Genomic DNA, 13,195 nt, shown 5'->3' with positions numbered 1-13,195 from the left:
GAGCAAAAACCCTAGTTTTCCTCCAATAAGATTTTCTTGACTTGAATGATCTTAATGGGTTTCCTTACACTTGATTTGTGTTTTTGATGACCAATAATCCTTGAAATCTTGTGGAATAAATGTAGAGAGATGTTTTAGAGAGGGGATGAAATGTGGAAATGAAATAATAAACTTGGATCCCTTATTTAATGACTTAAAATCTGGTCTGGAGTGAACAGCACAGTGGTCGTAAACTTGATTTACGGACCGTCCTTCGTGGTCGTATTTAATCATAACAGAACCAGAAACTTAGGCTGAGACGTGGTGATTTACGGACACAGTTTATGGGCCGTAAACCACTTTACGGTCCATATTTCAGGTCGTATTTAGCCATTTGATCATTTGGCAGAAAGTTGAAGTTTTGGAAGCCAAAATACGAAATGGCAGTTTACGAGCCGTATACCACTTTACGGTCCGTATTTCATTTTACTTGCAACTGGCCAAAATGCAGATCTGCAACTTTCCACATTTTCAGAACCTATAATTATTCATTATGGAGCATAACCTATCTCTTATTGCAATTTCCTTCGGAATCTTATTTAGGGTCGTCAAATATTATTTCTTACTCATGAAAATATCGGATACTCGTACTCCTCGCGGGTCCATTCACTCGGGAAACAATGGAGGATTTTTCTGAGGTGTAACACCTATCTCGTCCCTATGTCTAGCACTCTAGTAGAGGCTCGTAGATACGTATGTGTGGGTAGTATGGTCTCACGATATCCTTATTGTATGTACATTATTTTAATAGCCGAAGGGCTTATGTATATAAACGTAATTATGTTTCGAAGTGAAAAATGGTTTTTCCTATGATTTGAGTATAAGATTAATGAATGAACGCTTGATGAGTACGATGGGTAATGGTATGAGTGGTGCTCGGTGGTTAGCCCTGGGTACCCGTCATGGCCCCTAGTCGGGTCGTGACAACCAAATTCTCCGAGCTCGGGTAAATTTGCTCATGTTGAACGGTTCAATTTCCTAGTCCAAAAATACGGGATATTATAGCTTGGACCGTATTTCATTCAAATAAATTTTGAACCTCAACGAAACTTATTTTCTTCGATTGGTTTAACTTCTAATCCTTATGATACATCTGTACCATCACCCTAACCACCTATAAGCTTGAGGGATAACCTCGCTTCCGTTACTAATGTCATTTAACTTGCACGCTTTCCAACGCATGAAAACACGGGATGTAACATCCTTCCCCCCTTTAGAACATTCGTCCTCAAATGTTAAACTAGTTCTATATAAGTAGACTGGTTATGGTGATCTTATGGCGAATCAATTACTCTTCTATCGCGCTGTGCCTCTCCTTTCTTAACTTAATACCACTCTCCACCTGACATCAGTTATTATTGAAATTCCAAAGAAAGTGGTCATAATTTAGCTACCTCCGTAATTGACTGCAACTTACTATATCCATCTACGTTTGAGCTTAGGTTGAGTTTTTCTCGTTTTGGAGTCATCTTTCCAGTAATACTGTAGAATAGGAGCTATCTTTCCTTTGGGTAGGTTTATCATCGCATATTGGTTCCTCTATTTCTCTCTTCAAATTCTTATAGGTCTACTCCCACTCTTTATTTAGGTCGCATAGTCCGCAACGTACATCCTTCTTGGAGTCAGTATTTTAATCTTCTGACATGCACTATTTATAACACTCCCTTTGAATAGTTAAAATCGAGTTTCCTTCTTAGTAATGACTCTCGGTTGTAATACTCCCTTGATTCCTCAGAAATATCCTTTCAAGAGATATAAGTGAGTCACTTTCCTGATATGACCCTCCTTGATACTCAGACACGTCGATCCCTTTTCTTGCTTAATAATGATAACGGTATTGATTCACATCTGTAGAGTCTAGATTAATTCAATCCGAGATGTCCTGTCGTAGGTGTTCCTCGTCGACTCATTAAAGGCTTCATAATTTTCGAGAATCTCATAACCCTTTGGTAAACTGTTGGAAAATCGCTATAACCACAATGATAAAAAAAAATGCAAGTTTCAAAGCGTAATATTCTTCTGGTAACACCCCCTTTATTCAATGATCCTATCGAATTCGTAAGTAATCTAACACACCCTGGGGCTATCGTAGGAAACATATAGCATATAATTATATCACATACAGAGTAATTGTCCTATTGTCCTTAATGATAATTCCAACTCATATTTCGACTCAATTTTCTATATATTTTCCCTCAACTAACCCGGAGTATCACAAACACACTATTCTTGCTTACCTCTTACTCCTCTTTTTAAGTACCCAATTAGTTTCATTCTCGACATGTAAATACTTGTAGGTTACATAACCGTTCTTGTGTGATTTGTGTATGCACATCTAATCTTATTCGTAAACTTCCCTTCCTTTGGTTCGTTCTATTTTACGTATCTTATACATACCAAAACTCTTTTGTCTATCTGTTGTAACTTATCTCGTCATACTATTTTCTTTCCTTTATTTGTCCCTTGATTATCACATCTTATATTCTACTATAGAAAACTTTATGTCCCTTCTTATTTGTCACTTATAAATCACAATATCATTAACAAACGACTCTACTGTCAATTCCTTTGCCTCTATTCCAGTATAGCATCACTATCCTTTACAATATTCCTTGAGTTATTTTCTCTCAGTGTCATGTTGTTCAAGGTCTCCACGAATGATTTTCAGTACAGTCTCAGATACTCGCTCGATTCTTGTTAGTTTATTTACTAGCTATTAGACTCATTTCTGCATAACTCTCACTTTTTGTTTTAGAGTCTATATTTGTCACATCTTAGGATTCATCATTTCAATATGTACACTTGTATTTTCCTTACTCGCTTCCCCCCTTTAAGGTTCTTACTTATACCATCCTCAAATCTGTTACCTCACTTCCAATCTTGAATTCATATATCCCTTTCATCAATTCCCTTATCATACTGCATCACATTTTTCCCTTATCAGAAATCAAAATAATGAAAGTCAAATACTCTTCTTCAAATTCTACATTACATACTCTTTTTCTACGAGATGCTGGGAATCCCTTGTACCATACTGCATCATATTCATGCCCTTTCCCATAATCGACTTATAGTAACCGTAAATGCATTTTCCCTTAAAACTCGCCATCTTTGTTTTCAAGGATCTAAGTCTCATGCGCAACTAACACCCTTTGTGCCCCATACTCTTTTACTCTTGTGTTGCACTCAACATTGATTTCAAAACTAATCATAATCATATTATATTTGTCGTTGATGATCGCCTTGCTTTATCGCTTTATCGTCATACGGTACACTCATAACTCATGGCCACTTTTTTCTTTCTTTTCTCATGCTATGACTACTTATTAAGCGTGTGTACTTCATATATTGCCTTTTCTTTCTATACCCATACTTATTCCCTTACATTCTTTCCTCCTCAATTTATCTTATTACCTCCCGTTTTGTAATCAATTTTTTATTCCTCGCACAAGGAACCCTATTCTTAACTCAGTACTGCTTTGTCCTTTAGAATAGATTACTTCTATATAATTCATTCTTCGCTTCCAAAACTTATTCTGTTCATTCTGATTATCCCCTCTCATCCTTATTATGCTGATCCTTTTCCTAACAATCATTCTATTTCGTTATTCATCTTTTCGTAGTCTTGGTCTTTTACATCCTGCCAAAGATATCGCTCGTGATCTCGATTATACAAATCACAAACTGTTACTACTTTGCCATATCACTATTCACTTATTTCAATTTGGCTTCCTTTTTCCTTTTGCTTGCTATCATTTCTGTCATGACGAAACCTCTATGCTGGACTTTCCCCTAACAAGGTCTTATAAGCTTTCTTATCTACTGCCCCATGGCTCGCTTATTGGTTTTACACTTGCATCCACTCTCTATTCATATAGAACATGTCACATCTTTAGTCGTTTCCTGGCTATACTTTACTTACTTTGTATCATAGTTCTTGCTACGTTCTCATTATATCCTGATCATAATAAACTCTATAGAGTGCCACTTCTTGTTCTCATTCGCAAGCCTGCTTATAAAATATAATAAACCTCGTGAAGTAAGCATACTTAACCTGTTACTCTTTCTGATCAGCCCTATTACACTTACCACATAAGCTGTCTTACCAATGTATTCACATTCTCTATAACCCTTCGTATTTCGTACCCCTGTCATGCTTTTACTTTATTTTGTTAATAGACTTGTCGTATTTTACTCGTGCTTCTCCATCCAATCAATACATCAATATCACACTCTATTAGAGTTACCCTTTCTCTTCTATGTCATGCTTTAGTACTGCCCGTCTCCCTAATTTACTCTAGCATTTCTCTTTACCATATCAATGTCGATCTTATAGTTACCGTTACTATCAATTCAACAGAATTTAATTCATCTCTTGTAGTTGTCAACGATACTCCTAACTTAATCCCGTCCTGCCATTACTTTTTACGCAACATCTTTTCCCGTTAGGACATATTACAAGCTTATATCTTCTTATCTCCTTTAAATTCTAGGAAAATTTCGGCAGAGTTTCCTCTATATTTCTTACTATCCAAAACCTGCATGCAGCAAATACTAACAATGCCTCACAGGGCTAATATATATATATACGACATATCGCAACCACACAGGGCTCCCAATTTCAAGTAAAAGTACAAGGATGTCGGAACTTACCACGAGATGTACCTGATCCTTTAGAGATCTGCCCTGTTATACCTTGCTATTGACTTTCCCTTTCATTCTTCAGCTTTATATTTCAATCATACCTCAATATTCTTACCTTACCCGACATACATCTTTCGTACCATTGCTTACCTTTGTACCGATTCATTCAAATTATTTAGTTCACAAACTTATAACTGAACTTATCATGAAGAGATACATTTAATCAATTCCTTTGTTGTACTTACACTGAAGTACCTCTATGACAACAAACCCATTATCATATAAATACATATTTTGATAACGTAGCCTCAGCAAAGTGACTTACCTCTGTAACTTCCAATATCATCAATCGCTTTCTTCTGTCGATATCGTTCTTCTGCTGAAACCAAGGGTTAGTATAAGGAATCTCATTTCCTAAAGTTTGGCTCTATCGCACGATCTTAGATATGAAAGAAAAGTAACCATCCTAAATGCCCTGTAACCTCCTGTTTATAAATGTGGTGCGCAACACAACATAAACAAGACTCTACTAGACACGGACACGACTTAACAGACAACCCTAGGACAAACTGCTCTGAAACCACTTTGTCACACCCCAATCCCATCAAGGCATGATGGGCACCAGCTCTTACTTAGAGCTGAGCGAACTCTGGCATTCACATAATGAAACTGGACATATAAAAAAAATTCGGAAATATAATGAAGTACTTTCAGTCAGACCATAGAAATTTGCAAATGATACTTAATTAATCAAAAATCGAGTAAGTCAAATTGACATATCAGCCTACATGGTCGCCTTACTCAACACATGACATCTTAACATACTAACCACAGGACACTGTCTGCAAAGTCTCTAAGAGTAAGCACCTATATCATATGAGTCAGGACAGGGCCCCCGACATACCCATACACACATAGGATAACCATAATGACTCGGCATTGCTCTAGGAAGAAAATGGAGTTTGCCAATCCCAGCTGATAGCCAACCATCCTAGCTGAATACTTTTACCTGTAAACCAATATGGGACTGTGTGGCATGAACACAGCGCCCCCAGGCAAAGGGACATCAGTACGAACAATGTACCGAGTATGTAAGGTAGCAGTAATCACAAGGAATGAATCATAAATCATAATGAAATTACTAGAAACAACATGTACGGTGAATAGCCCTAAAGACAGAGAAAAATGATGTAAATAGCCCCGAAGGCAATGACTAGAAATATAAATATATTATATCGTACCCGGCCCTTTAGTAAGGGACTCGATGAAATAATCATATATATACCGTACTCGGCCCTCTAATGAGGGACTCGGTGAAATATGCAATGAAACTGTGCACGAATATGTACCCGGCCCGGGACTCGGTGAAATGATGTAATAACGTTATGCACGAATAGAATATCAGGAGCAACCATATACAAATTAAATCATCATCTGAGACTCAATAGAATAATTAGAATGAACCAACACTTTGAGAATCAAAGAAAACTATCATGTCAAGTACCACTGAGAACTAGAATTCATGGGAATTATGTACGTTCATCATCCGCTCGTTTTATGTAATTCATGCCAAAAAGAAAGAAGTTATAGCTTTACATACCTTTGTCGCTTATGCATTTAACTCAACCTATGCTTCCAACACTTCCCAATGTACAATCAAGGTAAACGAAACCGTAAACAACTTGCAAAGAGTTCGTACAATACTTCTTTAGGTTCGTAACCAACTTTCGTAAATTCGGGCAGCATTTCCCCGATGTTACCTACTCCAATCCAACTTCAAACAACTCTCAATCAATGGTAACAACATCAACAACAATCGTACATACAGGTTTACATATCAAACCAAGTAAGAATTATGCCACAATCCCTTTTCAACTAATTCAAGAACATGAAATCTCTTTCCTTGAGTTTTAGTCCAAATCTATATAGAAAAATCTTCCATCGATTCTCTTCATAAACACATAGACATATACAACAACCTCAAGAACATCTTATTCATGCTATTTACCATAATTCCCATCCATACCAACGTCTACATAACCCAAAAAATAGTCCAACAAACAGCCCATAAGCCAACAACAACATCAAATTCGATTTACGGTATAATTTTCGTAATTCTCATCCAACAATTTAATTACGACCTAGACGAATTTAAATATATCAAGAATAGGAGAATTCTTACCTTATGTATCCATAACTACTCTTCTTCCACCTTATTTCACTTCGAAGAAAGTCCATGTGACAAAAGCGGAACAACGAAATCCATGTTGAGAGCAACGCCTGCTATGTTTCTTCGTATTTTCCTTCCGCGTATGAATTTCCCTCTGGAAGATCGTATAAGTATATATATATATATATATATATATATATAAGTATTGTTGGTCTCCACTTTTTGACGTTATTCTCCAAAAAAACAATAGTAGCAAAAGAGTTAATTAAGAGATAACTAATGAAATCCCTTTTCTTATTCCTTTACTTCCAACTTGACACCTTATTTGCCATGTGTCACCACTATATGTCCCTAAGATAATTGTCACCAATTTGTTTATTTCCATAGACCATGCGTCCTTTTAATACATATACCACATAATCACTAATTATCTCCATGTCTTCCAGTAATTCAATATTTATCCAATTGCACACCTAATTAATTCCTTGATCACAATTCACTTAAAGAGCAATCATTTTTAATACACTTCATATACTCATTGTCATGATCATGTGATATAGCACTAGTCCATACCCCTTTTTGGTACATACAAAATATTATTTGCAATCATCGTCATCGCACTTTTTCGTCTTAAATCATTTCGGGACTTCATTCCTTGTATATACCGAGTTCTTAATTTTCATGATTGAATATGACCAAATTCTCTAGGCTCGGGTAAATTTTCTCATGTTGGACGGTTCAATTTCCTAGTCCAAAAATACGGGATATTATAACTTGGACCGTATTTCATTCAAATAAACTTTGAACCTCAACGAAACTTATCCATTTGTACCATCACCCTAACCACCTATAAGCTTGAGGGATAGCATTGCTTCCCTTACTAATGTCATTTAATTCGCACGCTTTCCAACACATGAAAACACGGGATGTAACAATAGTCAATCCTTTAAAAAAAAATGATATGCCAAATTACATTCTTTTACAAATACGGGAAAATAAACACAAATATAAATAGTTCATGCATAATTCACACATTAGAATTCGAAGGTCAACCGTATAGTAAGGATCCTTAATACTAGGGTGCCTAACCCCTTCCCTAGGGGATCACCAGAATCCTTACCTAGAACTTTGGATTACATAGGCTTTTTCACTGCATTTGAATAAATCCTTTGGACTCGGTTTTCCTAGTGTACCCATAAATTAGGTGGCGACTCTTTTTCAAAAACAAAGTCTAAAAGAGAACCAACTAGCTCCTAGTATCTTTCCGAGCGCTAACCCCGCCCGCGAAATGCGAACCGTGACAGTAGTTTTCTGTGGACAGGTAGTAATAGTGCGATAAAATATCTAGACAAGTCCACGTCTAAACTAATAGGCATGCTGATAAACAGTAGTTGAAACTTCCCATGAATTTAACACATTTAAGACCTATAGCTAAATACAACCAGACATGAATTGTGATAATGAACCAACCAAGGACTAACATACAAGGGTTGAAGCCATGCTCAGACTTCAAACAAACATGTGGACATGCTAATAACATAACTTACCTGATTAGGTACACATTAATCCAACCAACAACCAATACTAAACAGTAAACATGCTACCATCTCAATGAATTAGGTAAGTACTGAACAAGAACTGGATTTTATTATCATTTAGCTAGTGAGGACTCATAATAGATTGACCTATCATAAGGAGACATTAACCTGAACTTATCTAGATCTATTGAACTTAGTTTATACTAGTTACACTTTAACAAGAAGGTGTTCTGAAATCTAATAGGATATTACTTACATCAATAAAGCTTTGAAGCTTGTTAAGTCACTGTAAGATACACTAATCCTCTCATAATGGTTGTTTACTTCTGGACAGGTTAATTCCTATTTGTAATTTTGAATTAACCTAGTTAAGTACAAGAGATCCACTTTACTAACTCTTAATTATGAACTAATCAGCATATTACTAATACTACTACAACTGTCATTAATGATACAATCCGAGTGGCATCAAGGTCTTTTACAAGGAGCCAAGCGAGGGAACTTCAAGCTATGCAAGCATTGTTCAGGAGGAGGGACATACTTGAATACATTCTAGAGCCTTCCCGGGGATTCCAAGTGTTCATGATAGCATGGGACGATGGTTTGGAGAAGAGTGTTGAAGATGGCCAAGCTTGCAATGTGGCCATTACTTGAAGATTTGCAATTTCAAGTTCTCTTGCCAAAAGAAGATACCCAAACAAGGCCCTTACTTCATTAAGGGTAGAAGTGTAATAATATAGTTGTCTTCTTTTGAGCTTTAGTATAAATAGTAGTTTCTTTCATTTAGAAGAGGAGACTATTTTGAATGTTGATTTTTGCTATTGTAAAACTCTTGAGAGTTGAGAGCTTGTGAAGCCTTTGATTGAGTAATTGTTGAGAGGATTGGTTATTAGGGAATTCCAAATCCCTCTTGGTCATCCTAGGAATTTGGTGTTTCTTTTATTCTTAATTTAGAGGTCTTAAATTTTTTATAACTTTGGTTGCTAAATTAGGTCTTAAGTTGTATCAAATTATCTATCCTTTTATTTTCTTGCCCTTTTATTCTATTTTCATTCTTAATCTTGTATCAATTGGTATCAGAGCTTGGATTAGATTTGTTCTATCAAATCTAGCCCTAGTTTGTTGCTATAAAAAATCTTGAAATTTTCCACCAAAAACCCCCCCAAAATTTTGTGTTTGTTTTGTTGTTTTGTTGTTTTGTTATTAGATTCTTGTTCCTTAGTACGTTAGGGTTTCAAATCTTTAAATTTCGTGTCATTCGGGTCAATATTGAAGAATCTACCATTGTTGGATTGAAGCTTTTGAAAAAGTTGAAGAACCACTTGGTGGGATTTGTGACGAAATTGTGAGTTGATAATCATTGGGCTTTGTTCTACTAGGTTAAGGGAGCCTAAATCCAAAATTTGGGGGTAAAATGAGTTGATTTGAAGGTAGCTAGAAATTTGAATGTTCATGTGTTCTTGAGCTATCTTCATAGATTCAAGTGGAAAAGAAGACTCAAAAGGAAAGTTAGATCCAAAAGTTTATACCCAAATTTTGGAAAGGTGTTTTCAGCCCCAAATGGAATGGTCCTAGGTTGAGTGGGTCCATTGTGTCAAATAAAAAAGTCAACAAACCCAGCCCAAGATCCAAGAAATCACGTGTTATGCGTCGTCACTAAAGCAAAGATACAGTCCAAATTTACGGACCGTCCATCCAGTCCGTCAAATTGAAGCTTGGAAAAGATGAACACTGTTGGCGATCTATGGTTGCTATATACGGACCGTAAATAAAATACGGTCCATAGATTTGAGAGCAGTTCCAACCGTAGATTGGAGTGAAATTTGCTACACTACTGTTGCTGATTTACGCTGACCATATATGGACCGTACATTTTATACGGACAGTATAATTGAAGAAGTTCCTACCGTAAATCTGAAGTCCAAATTCATAGATTTTGTTCCCCATTTACGGTCTACATCTACGGACTGTATAACTACACCCAGTTCAACCATAAATTCCAACAACGAAAAGGTACATTTGATTCAATTCCTTCACTTCTTTTCCAAAAATTTCCCTTGATCCTTGGTTGGTTGTTTGTCTCCTTATTTCTTAGGTAAGGAACAAAAAAAAAGAGTATAGAAGTTTTTAAATTTTCGTTACTTCAAATTGATACCTTGGATCAATTGGGGCTTCAAGACCGCATTTTCAAATTATCACTTACCCGGGCCTGAAATTTTATTTATTTCCCGATTTTAGCATTCCATTTTCTGGTGTCTCTCAACTAGTAGCCATCTAGTAGTTGTTCCTACTTGTGTTTGCCAGTTCTTGTCTGCATTTCTTTCGTGCTTTTCTTCGTTTTGCTTCGTTGTTAATTTCTTGGTTCAAGTCCGTTAGATTGAATTGAGTCGCCCATCTTTCTTAGTCTAACAAGAATTTATTCCGACTAAGAGTAGAATTTGAACCCTTGTGACTAGTCGACATTAACAAGCACACAATCTTTGGCGGAAGCACTTTGTGAGGCAATTAAAGGTGCGCATACTTGGCGAGTGTGAGTTGATTTTACTAATCTAACTAACGTGTTTGCTCGTTTTGTTGAGTGTCTTGAATAGGTCCCATGGCTACGGAGGATGAAACATAAGTTCCCACCGGGGAACTCACACTAGTTGATGTAATGAGGGCCTTGCAAGCCTTGAACGACAGAGTAGGGAGTATGGATGGTCGAATGGAAAACTTGGGATGTAGGGTGAAAGCAATTGAACGAGGTAGTAGAGAGATCTCTTATTCGCCCCTAGTGCAATACCAAGGAGGCACAAGTGGAGCTACCCGAAGCGCTTCACTTACGTTGTCACCCGGCACCTTCCATCATCTATATAAACCCACTCCTCAAAATACTCCCAAAACACACCTCAAAACACAACTCTCACCCCACCAAACAACATTCCCATAGGCCAACGAAACAACCCACCCCCACAAGATCAAATCCCAAACGACCCACATCCAAACGACCCACCCCTAAATGATCCACACCCAAATGCACCAATGCCACCCCAAAACCATCCAAACATCCAACCAAATGAGGAAAAGATAGAGGAAGCTATACTTGAGCACGAACGTTATGGTGACCAAGGTTGGAGGCCACGAGAGCAAGCACAAGGAGGTTATCGAGGAAGGGGTGGAAGGCATGGTCCTAACCCTCACGTGGGTAGGCAAGGAGAGTACCAAGCTCGTGAAGGGTACCAAGGTCGTGACCATCGAGGTTATGATGACGATGGAGATTTGAATGGAAACGATGGTTATGGAGGAGGGTGAAACACGAGTCTAAATTCCATTAAAGTTACTCTTCTGACCTTCAAAAGAGGAAGTGACCCCGATACATTCCTTGATTGGGTGATGTATTGTGATAGAATCTTCTTGACAAATGACATGTCCGAGGTGAAGAAGACGTCTTAAGCTGTTGCTCAATTCGAAGGGTACGCCTTCACATGGTGGGAAACTCAAGTGAAAGCAAGAAGAATAGTTGGACTTCACACCTACTTAGGATGAGTTGAAGGACGCCATGCGGCGTAAGTATGTCACTGAACGCTACAAGCAAGAACAACTCAAGAAGGTGTACCTTAAGGAAAAACAAAAAGGGTGTGGACGAATACTATGATGAGTTCCAAATTGTCCAGATGAGAATCGACTTTGAAGAGGATAAGTTGAATGCTATGACTCGGTTCCGAGCCGGGTTAAATGGTGACATTGCCTCCCAAATGAGACTCCACAATTATGGGAGCTTTGAAGAAACCCTTCAAGCGGCTATTGAAATAGAGGAGGGTCTCAAGGAAGACAAAATCAATAAGTGAAGGGGCTATGTGAGTTCATGGAACAATAACAAAGAACGAGGAGCTTCCTCCTCCAATTGGCAAAAGAATAAGGGCCCCATGCAAGAAACCAAGAAGCCCTTTGTGAAGAATGCTCAAGTTGAGAAGCAAGTTGACAAACAACCTCCAAAGTTTGTTCCAAAAGAAGGAGGTACGAAAACTCATATCCAATGTTTTAAATGTCATGGCTTCGGTCATAGAGCAAGTGAATGAATACCCTAATCATAGAGCTTTTATTTTGAGAGACACTTGTAGTGAGGAAGAATGTGAGGAAGGAGATGACATGAGTACTCATAGAATGTAACGTCAAGAGTCAAGAATGTGTATAGCAGGTAAGATTTAGCAAGGTCAAAAGACACAAGAATTGATATGAGCCACCAGTGGTACCAACTAAACATAAAAAACCTATTCACTGCCGGAGTTATCATTCACCGCCGGAAATACTGTTCACGCGGAACCTGCTAACTTGGCCGGAAACCTATTGGCGGAGGGTTTCCATGTGCAGAAACAAGAAGGGCAAAAGGCAAAAAGCAAAGAAAAGAAAAGAAAGGAAAAGAGGAGAGGAGGAGAGAAAAGAGGGAGATCTGGCCGGAAAAATGCCGTATACACCGCCGGCGAAAGAAGGGGAGAGGGTTGCGTGCCTGAGGGGGGGTTCGCTGCCAGGGAAGGAGGGGGTGGGGTGGGGGGTTGCAAACTTAGCATTGGTAGCAAGGGGGGGGGGGGGGGGGGAGAGAGAAGAACAGTAGATGTGATGATCAAGATGAGCCACTCAGGAATCACCAGTAAACAACAAAAAAGTAAATTGAGAAAAATTCATGTCCAGATACTTCACTTTCCACAAACTATTTTCCAAGTTTACTCTTCTTTTAAACTTCAACTCAAATATTGTCCAAACGCATTAACGAGCTCAGATCCAAAGACCAAACTAACAAGAGTTGCACTATGAAAGTGAGAGCTTC

Source organism: Lycium barbarum, chromosome 5, assembly GCF_019175385.1.
Source record: "Lycium barbarum isolate Lr01 chromosome 5, ASM1917538v2, whole genome shotgun sequence".
Classification (NCBI taxonomy): Eukaryota; Viridiplantae; Streptophyta; class Magnoliopsida; order Solanales; family Solanaceae; genus Lycium; species Lycium barbarum.
The sequence above is the reverse complement of the archived record's forward strand: the minus strand, read 5'-3'. Positions refer to the sequence as shown.